We start from the raw sequence: 8,890 nt of genomic DNA on the forward strand, positions 1-8,890 counted from the left end.
CAAAATAAAAGGACAGAGAGAGACACACACAAGAGAGGAGATAAAGATGGGACCAGGGGACTCACATTTTCTGGAAAAGAGAGTCTCGCCCCTGGTTTCCACCTCGTATTTATTGTAAACTACCAAGCACCTGTTGGCTATTAGAACTGCAACATCTAACAACTGCAACATCTACAATAGAACAGGTGTAACATTTACAATAAGAAACAGGTAAGCCAGTTTCCCACAACATTTCCCCCTTTTTGTTTTTGCAAAGTCTACGCAAATGATGTTTCACTGATTAACAAAGCTTCCTGCATGATATTTTCACTTTTAGGTTTGACCAACACTCATTAATTTTTTTTCCTCAATATATTCAGTCCCAGGATTGTTCAAACTTAAAACAAGAGATTTACATCAATGTACATTTATATATCACTTACAGTTCGTCAAATCACTTAAGTATACAATACGTTTCATTATTAAAGTTCTGATTAGTATTCAAGCATTTTATACATAATCCGTAAGTGCCATAGATTATACAACAACAAACAATAAGTCTTCCAACTAGCAGACATTTAATGAAAAGACTTTCATTTCCCATGGGCTTAAAATCCCCAACCAGCAAGGCTATATAGGCCCGTACTCGGTATTAGTCCTGGCCACATCCAATCCACAGGCTAAGTCATTACAAACTCGATTCACATAAGAAAACATTGTGTTTATCAATTAGAGCAGAGAATATAGTTTTGTCTTACCCAAACATTTAAGAATTTGATTGAGCAGCAGGGACCTTACAGCTTGTCCCAATTGTTTGCCTTTTCCAGCCCCTTAAAATACCAGTTTCTGATGTTTCTAAGTAGGGTCACTGCCACAGGTTTCTTCTATGCAGCCAGATTCATTGCCATCAGGTTAGGACAGAAAGCCTTGAAGAACTGCAAAAGTTCATTGTTGACCTTTTCAGAGAGTTTTTGTACTTTTTGTATTCATTCATGCTTGTTTTACTTTTACAAAACACATCTCACTAAATCCTACCACATTACTTTTACAACTTGCTATATGCATATGAGTTCCGTCCTGCATATTTCCATATTAACCATTTTATTTTAGGACAAAATACAACTTATAACATTTCAGTTAGCATTTCCACAAACTTTTTACCTTTTCCAATATTTGCTTAATTTTACATCTTTCATTTTATCCTTCCTTTCTCTTTTTTTCTTCCTTTTCTTTTTTCCTTCCTTTTTCTTCCCTTTTCTTTTTCTCTTCCTGTTTTACTTTCCTTTTTCTTTTTCCCTTCCTTTCTCTTTCTCTTCCTTTTTTCTTTTTTGTTCCTTTTTCTTTTTTCCCTTCCTTTCTCTTTTTTTACCTTCTTCTTTTCCCTTCTTTTCTCTTTTTCCTTCCTTTCTCTTTTTTCCTTCCTTCCTCTCTTTTTTCATTTTTATTTCTATCTTTTTTTGAACAATTACACAAATTACAATATACACAGACATTGAACAGACAAACAAAAGCAATTCCAAATCTATTAATCTAGAATTTCTTCATTGCTTCCTTTTATAATTCAACATTTCTTTTCCAGTTTTCCTCCTCTCAATTTATTTCTTAATCTCTTTCTGTCCCCAAGTCATACTTGCTTTATGATGCCATGCTTGAACAAGTTCTGTAGTTTAGATACTTTGATATAAAACCATTCTAATCTTTGGAATGAGAGCCAGCCATGCAGTTTGCAGCGTCTGTCTCTCCATCTGCATGACCGGAGGTTCTGGGTTCCACAGGAGCTTTTGTTTTCTCTTGGCGTCCATGGCACAGCTCCATCCACTGAGCTGGCACCCATGCAGGATGTTCTCCATCTCCTGAGGAAATACAAGCAAACCCTTGAGGACTTCGAAGGCTTTCCAAACCACTCGGGGCTCTGCACCGTTACACCAACTTTTTTTTTTTTTTTACTTTTTTTTTAAAGATTTATTATTTATGTATTTATTTCTCTCCCTTTTCCCCCCACCCCGGTTATCTGTTCTCTGTGTCTATTTGCTGTGTCTTCTTTGTCCGCTTTTGTTGTTGTCAGCTGCATGGGAATCTGTGTTTCTTTTTGTTGCATCATCTTGTTGTGTCAGCTCTCCGTGTGTATGGCACCATTCCTGGGAAGGCTGCACTTTCCTTCACGCTGGGCAGCTCTCCTTAAGGGGCACACTCCTTGTGCCCCTGCGTGGCACAGCACTCCTTGCGCGTATCAGCACTGCACATGGGCCAGCTCCATACGGGTCAAGGAGGCCCAGGGTTTGAACCACGGACCTCCCATGGTTACACCAACTTTAGTTTCACTCAAGGGATCCTTCTTCCCTTCACGTCCCTGTTGCACGCCAGTTGCTGAGCTTCCCTTCGGGGCCTATGTTGGGCACCAGTTGCTGTGATCAGCTCACGAGAGTTTAGCTGGAAGGGAAGGTAATGCAGAACTTTATGAAATAAAAGGACAGAGAGACACAAGAGAGGTAAAGATGGGACCAGGGGACTCACAGCTTCTGGAACTGAGAGCCTCCACTCTAGTTTCCACCTCATATTTATTGTAAACTACCGAGCAGCTGTTTGCTATTAGAACCGCAACATATCTACAATACTAGGGAACAGCTGCAATACCTAAGCACTGCAACATCTGCAATAGAACAGGTGTAACATTTACAATAGGGAACAGGTAAGCCAGTTTCCCACAACAAAGGTACATGCTCATGTTACAGATACTAGTTGGGGTACTTAAGCAGATAGAAGAGTGTAAAGGAGCAATTTCTATAGGCGAAAGTTTGGAAGTAACAGCATATCTCATGCAAAAATTACCCTATTCACTTCTGAGGAAAGAACCACCATAAATAATGTAAGTTCAGAATTGATCAAAGGCATGTTGGTTCAATCAGTTTCAAACATATTCAATATTTGCACTATGGTCAGTTAACCATGGGGTTTATCCTTGATGGGGCTGGGATGGCAAGAGAGTTTAGATTTAATATAGGATTGCAGATAAATGGAGAATTTCTTAGGTGCGATGTAGCTAGTTGAGAAATGTTGGCTATTGCTCTGGAGAAGCGATGCCTGTTAGTACACATGGGACCCATAAAGTTAGGATGACACAAAATTATGTTAGCTGAGGTCTTGACCAATTTTGAGTTGCAGTAACTCCACAGATGTAAGCCAGGTAGGTTTTAGTAAAGGTCCAGGAAAATGTTCAGATAAAGAATTGCTTTAAGGTAGGTTCCTGAAAGAGGCATACAGCAGGGAGGCTTTGAATTGAAATTCTTCTGCATGGATTTTTTTAAAAATTTTACTATGTGCTTTAAAAATAATAATAATAATAAAGAGATGGGACTACCACAGTTACCAAACTACATAGTTTGTGAAATGAAAAATTTTACAGTTTTCCTTCCCAAAATACGTAGAACATAAAGACCCTAAAACTCTAGCACCTTCCTATATGAACCTTCTCATCATTTTAATGTGGGAGACAAAGTGAACAAATAAATAAGTGAAATATTAGGTATGATAATGGTGAGTATTAAGGAGAAAGGAATAAGTATGGAAGGGATAGGAATGCTGGAGGAGGAGATTTATATTTTAGATAGAGAGGCCAAAGGAACGCTCATGGAGAAGCTGAAGGAAATGGGGAAAGCAGCCAGCAGCTGTAGAAAGAGGAGCATTCCCTGCCAAGGGAACAGCCAGAGCTAAGGTCCTGAGGCAGGTGCACATCATAGTCCTGAGGCAGGCGCTGACCAAGGTCCTGAGGCAAGTGCAGACCCAGGAGGCCTGCAGTGGCCGGAGCAGAGGGAGTGAGCAGGGGAGGGGGGAAGGAGGGCAGGCATTGGCAAGGGGCCAGGGCAGGTAGGCAGCGGTTCTCAACAACAGCGATTTTGCCCTCAAGGAGGAACTCTGCAATGTTTCGTCTTATTTTTTTAAAAAGAAATTGTAGGTTTGCAGAAAATACAGAGTTCCCCTATACCCACCCCACCCCCATTATTAACACCTTGCGTAGTGGAGTACATTTGATTTTTAAAATATTAAAATAGTATTATTAACTATAGACTAGGGTTTGTGTTAGAGCTCACTGTGTTGTACAGTCCTATGGGGTTTTTTAAAAACTGTTATTCTAGTAACATATATACAACCTAAAATTTCCCCTTTTAGTCACATTCAAATATATAATTCAGTGCTGTTGATTATGTTCGCAATGTTGTGTTACCATCACCTCTGGACATTACCAAAACTTTTCATCACTCCAAATAGAAACTCTGTGCAATTTAAGCATTAATTCACCTTTCCCCACCTCCAACCTGGCCCCGGTAACCTGTATTCCAGTTTCTTTTTCTTTTATTTTTTTTAAACAACACATTTTGTTCTCTTACAATTTTGGAGGTCGGAGGATTGAAATGAGATTCACTGGGCTGAAATGAAGGTGTTGGAAGAACTGGTTCCTCAGGAGGTTCTCATGGGGGAACCATTTCCTTGCCTTTTTATCTTCTTTTTCTTCATTTTCTTTTAAATGTTACATTTAAAAACTATGAGGTCCCCATATAATCCCCACCCCCCTCACCCCACTCCTCCCACATCAGCAACCTCTTCCATCATCATGGCACATTCACTGCACCTGCTGAATACATTATGGAGCACTGCTGCACCACATGGACTGTGGTCTACAGTGTAGTCTACACTCTTCCCCAGTCCACCCAGTGGGCTATGGCAGGACACACAGTGTCCAGCATCTGTCCCTGCAGCACCATCTAGGACAACCCCAAGTCCTGAAAATGCCCTACATCATATCTCTTCCCTCTCCCTACCATCAGCAGCTACTGTGGCCACATTCTCCACATCAATGCTACAATTTCTTCCATTACTAACCACAGTAGTTCCCCAGCAGAACACCAGTAAGTCCACTCTAATCCATGTTCTATTCCTCCATCCTGTGGATCCTGGGATGGTTATGTCCAGTCCCCCTCTACATCAAGAGGGGTTTTAGATTCCACATGGATAATGGATGCAAATCTCCTGCTTGTAGTTGTAGGCACTCTTGGCTCCCTGGTGTGGTGGTTGACCCTCTTCACCTCCCTGTCAGCTGGCCAGGGCAAGTCCAAGAAACCAGAGGGTAGGAGGTGCAAGTCTGCTGAGGCCCAGGGCCTGGCTGTCACATGGACAGTCCAGAGATTCAGGTCTCCTGAGTATACACCAACTCCAGCACCGACCACAGGTCTGGTAAAAGTAACAGAAGAGGCATGTGTAGAAAGGTCATATCTGAGTCCAACTCCATCACACTCAGGAACACAAACCCCAAAGTATGGCAAACTGACATGGCACTGAATTCCAGAGTCATCTGCCATGACCAGAGAACCTGTGGGTCTCTGTAACCCTCAGGAGAACCAGTACCTGGGTTTCTATCTACTTTGGCTGTCTCTGGCACCCTGCTGAGGTGTGCATAAGTGTTACCCCTCTGATGACCACCTGTCTCTTTTTTGGAGACTCATAGCCATATAAACTCATTTGTCCTTTCCATTTCCCCCTTTTATCCAAAGTCAAAAAGCAGTTTTAACACCTGATATTACATGTAGGCTGTGTTATTCCGCTGGTCTGAGTTGACCCTTTATTCATGGTCTTTTTCTAGTTACATCATCAGCTGGTGCTTGGTAGTAATACCTTGGTGCCAGGGAGGCTCATCACTGGGAGTCATGTCCCATGCTGGGGGGTATTCTAGTTTCTGATTTTATGAATTTGCTTGTTCTAATTATTTCATATCAGTGAGATGAGACAACTTTTGTCCTTTGTGTCTAGCTTATTTCATGGAACATGATGTCTTCAAGGTATATAGATGCCTTGTTACTTTTCTAGCATAATTCTCTGTGGATTGACTATTGGGTTTAAGGAAAAGTATGAACTGGTAAATGTTAATAGATCTTACACAATTGCTCTTCAGTCTGGTTGGGTCAACTTAGAGCTGCAATGACATTATTTCAGAAATCTAAATTTTGGGGTAGGGGAGAAGAATGATTTCTTGTTTTCAATGGTACATGCTTACAGATAAATTAGGCAGATCACCTCCTAGTATGTTCATTAACCATTTGATTTTCTTCTGTAAATTGGCCATATATATATATATATATATATATATATATATATATATATATATATACTTTTCCCTGTGTGATTTTCTTTTCTTACTGAATATAATAACAGTAATAAAAACAACTTCAATGACATAAAATGAATTATATAGAGATTATTAATTGCAAACAGTGTAATAAGCATTTTACTGATATTAACCCTGTTAATACTCACCACAAGCTCATGTGTTTTTTGTTTTGTTTTTAAGGAGGTACCAGGGGTCGATTCCAGGACCTCGTACATGGGAAGCAGGTGCTCAACCACTTGAGCTACACCCACCGTCCATTCATGATTTTTTTAAATAGGATTATTAGACCAAATGGTTAAATTAATTAAAAATACCGTTTCCCGGTATCTGATTCTGATGTTTAATGGTACCTTCGTACTAAATCTAGACTATTGTGCTTAACCCATTAACAATAGTTAGAGTTTGCAGATTCCATCTGGAGTAATATGATGCCCAAAACAAACATGTTTCCTGCCCTCCAGCTGAAGGGAGAGTGGTCCAAGTCACACCCCAGTAAAACTCTTATATTTAATAGCAGAAATCCCCCTCCCTACCCCTCTCTTTCCACCCCCACCCCCAAAGGGTCCTCTAGGAATAGTTCTGAAGTTACTGGCATGAAGAGTGGTTGTCTTTGAGTCTAGAGAGTGAGTTTGAGGGGAGTGGAAAACTCAGAGTGTAAGGAAAACTACAACATACCTCACTTAAAGGAACAAATGAGGTTGTTCCTTCAGAAAAGGGCCAGGGGCGTCCTCAGTCCTCCCTTGCAGATCTTGCGGTGAAAGGTCCCTTGACGGATGTTTGGTGCTGGCAGCAGATACTCTGAAATTTCGTGAAGGAACAGGTGAGAGAGAGGCTGGGGCCTCCCGACAAAGCTGGGAACAGAGGTGAGGGATCTCACAGGGAGGAAAAAGAGCACGCACATCTTGGCAGGAAAGCAGCACTTCCCTCCACAATTCTGCAGTAATACCCAGCTGCCCACCCACTCTCGGGTGAACGCTCCTTCACAGTCAGTTGATCGCCGAGGCGCCAGAGCTGGAGGGGACCTTGGCAGGTCGTTGCGCTTCCCAAGCGGGGCTGGAGTCAGGGAAGTGGCCCCAGCGGGACCAGGCGTCCCCCGGCGCCCGCCTTGCCCAGAGCTTTCCCACTCTTGCGCCTTCGCTTCTCCCACCGCCCTGGCCAGAGCGGGGACGGCTGCGTCCGGCCGCTGGAGCTCCTCTCCCCTTTCCCCAAACACGTCCTCACCTGCGGCCGATTTATCACAGCCTGGCCCACATCAGGCTCCGGAGGGCGCAACAAAGGGGAAGGGAAGGCGGTCCCGCCGTCGAGCAAGTTAGAGGAGCAATGGGAAGGAATCGCAGGGCTTCCGGCACCTCGCAGAGCAGGAGTCCCGGGAGAAGCGCGGGCCCTGGGGCGGGGAGCCGGGCCCTCACGCGCACCGTGCAGCGCAGAGGCGCCCTCGAGGGTCCCCAGGGTGCCCCGGGGCCACACAGGGCAGCGGGCTGCGGCGGGCTCGGCAAGCCGGCTGACTCGTCCCCCGCACTGGTTCATCTGTCATCGGGCATTTGCAAGTACCTGCACGGCGTCGGTTTCGTGCGCTTGTGACACCTGACTCAGAGTGTGCGTGCGAGGACGAGCCTGGGAAGGGCGAGGAACGTGTTGCTGCAAAACCACCAGCTTTCCACAGTGGAAGAAACGGGAAAGGGACATCCTGCGGGTGACGAGGTGGCCGAGTGGTTAAGGCGATGGACTGCTAATCCATTGTGCTCTGCACGCGTGGGTTCGAATCCCATCCTCGTCGTTCCTTACAGGAGTTTGGTTTTATTCCAGACATCTCAAACGATAGGGAAACCAGTTGTTTTAGTGAGTTAATTTCTTACTCATCGCCCAAATGAGTAATTCCCTGTAATCTTCCATGGCCTCCGCTTCCTCAGCAGCATTGCCGGTAGCTGTGAACTTAATTCGTTAGCTGATATATTTGATTCATGTTTCATTCTCCCATAATTTTTCTTCGCTCACAAATTTTGCTCAGCAAGGGGTCCCCACTGAGGAAACAATCTGAGAATTGAGGACCATAGAAAACCACTGCCTAAAAATTTAAGAGAACTGATAAGATCATCTCCAGAGTCATATTTACAAAAGTATGCACATTGCACTTTACCAATTATTTAAAGCATTTCAGACTAATTTTTTCTCTAAGTTTAAAAGCAAACCTAATTGTCTAAAGTTCCCTGTTTTTGAGAAGGAGGAGCATGTTTCTCTTTACAAAGAAATATATCAAAACTAAAAAGGATGTGTTTCTTCATTATTCACCTTTTTTTGATAAGTACTAGTACTATATTCACCTGATTCAAAAAGTATAAAAAAATATACAGAAAAGTCTTGTTACCAGTTATTACCCAGTTAAACTACAGTTATTAGCCCTCAAGTATCAGTCCAGAAACAAAGTGTATGTATATAAGAATGTGAATGTATATTATATATATGTATATACTTACCTCTTTTTATTAAAAGTATTATGCATATTTTCTTGACCATGCTCTTTTTCACTTAATATATCTTGAAGAGCTTTCTATATCATTACAGAACATGATTTCTACAAAACATTCTTTCTAAGGCTGTACAGGTTCTATTACAGGACATTTAGGTTCCTTTCCCTTTTTTTTTTTAACAAATTGTGCAGCAACAAATAACAATGCATATGCCACTTTGAATGTGTCTATATGTATAACATAAATGTCTAGACATGGATATGCTGTGTCCCAGGGTTCTTTC

The 8,890-nt window shown here is 42.4% G+C and overlaps 1 non-coding gene across 1 annotated transcript; it reads left to right on the plus strand.

Annotated features, from left to right (window-relative positions):
- The first annotated feature begins 7,834 nt into the window (after positions 1-7,834).
- TRNAS-GCU (transfer RNA serine (anticodon GCU)) lies at positions 7,835-7,916 on the plus strand. Its single transcript has one exon. It is a non-coding gene; the product is annotated as a tRNA-Ser (tRNA).
- Positions 7,917-8,890: the final 974 nt, after the last annotated feature.

This window comes from Dasypus novemcinctus, chromosome 22 (genome assembly GCF_030445035.2).
Source record: "Dasypus novemcinctus isolate mDasNov1 chromosome 22, mDasNov1.1.hap2, whole genome shotgun sequence".
Lineage (NCBI taxonomy): Eukaryota > Metazoa > Chordata > Mammalia > Cingulata > Dasypodidae > Dasypus > Dasypus novemcinctus.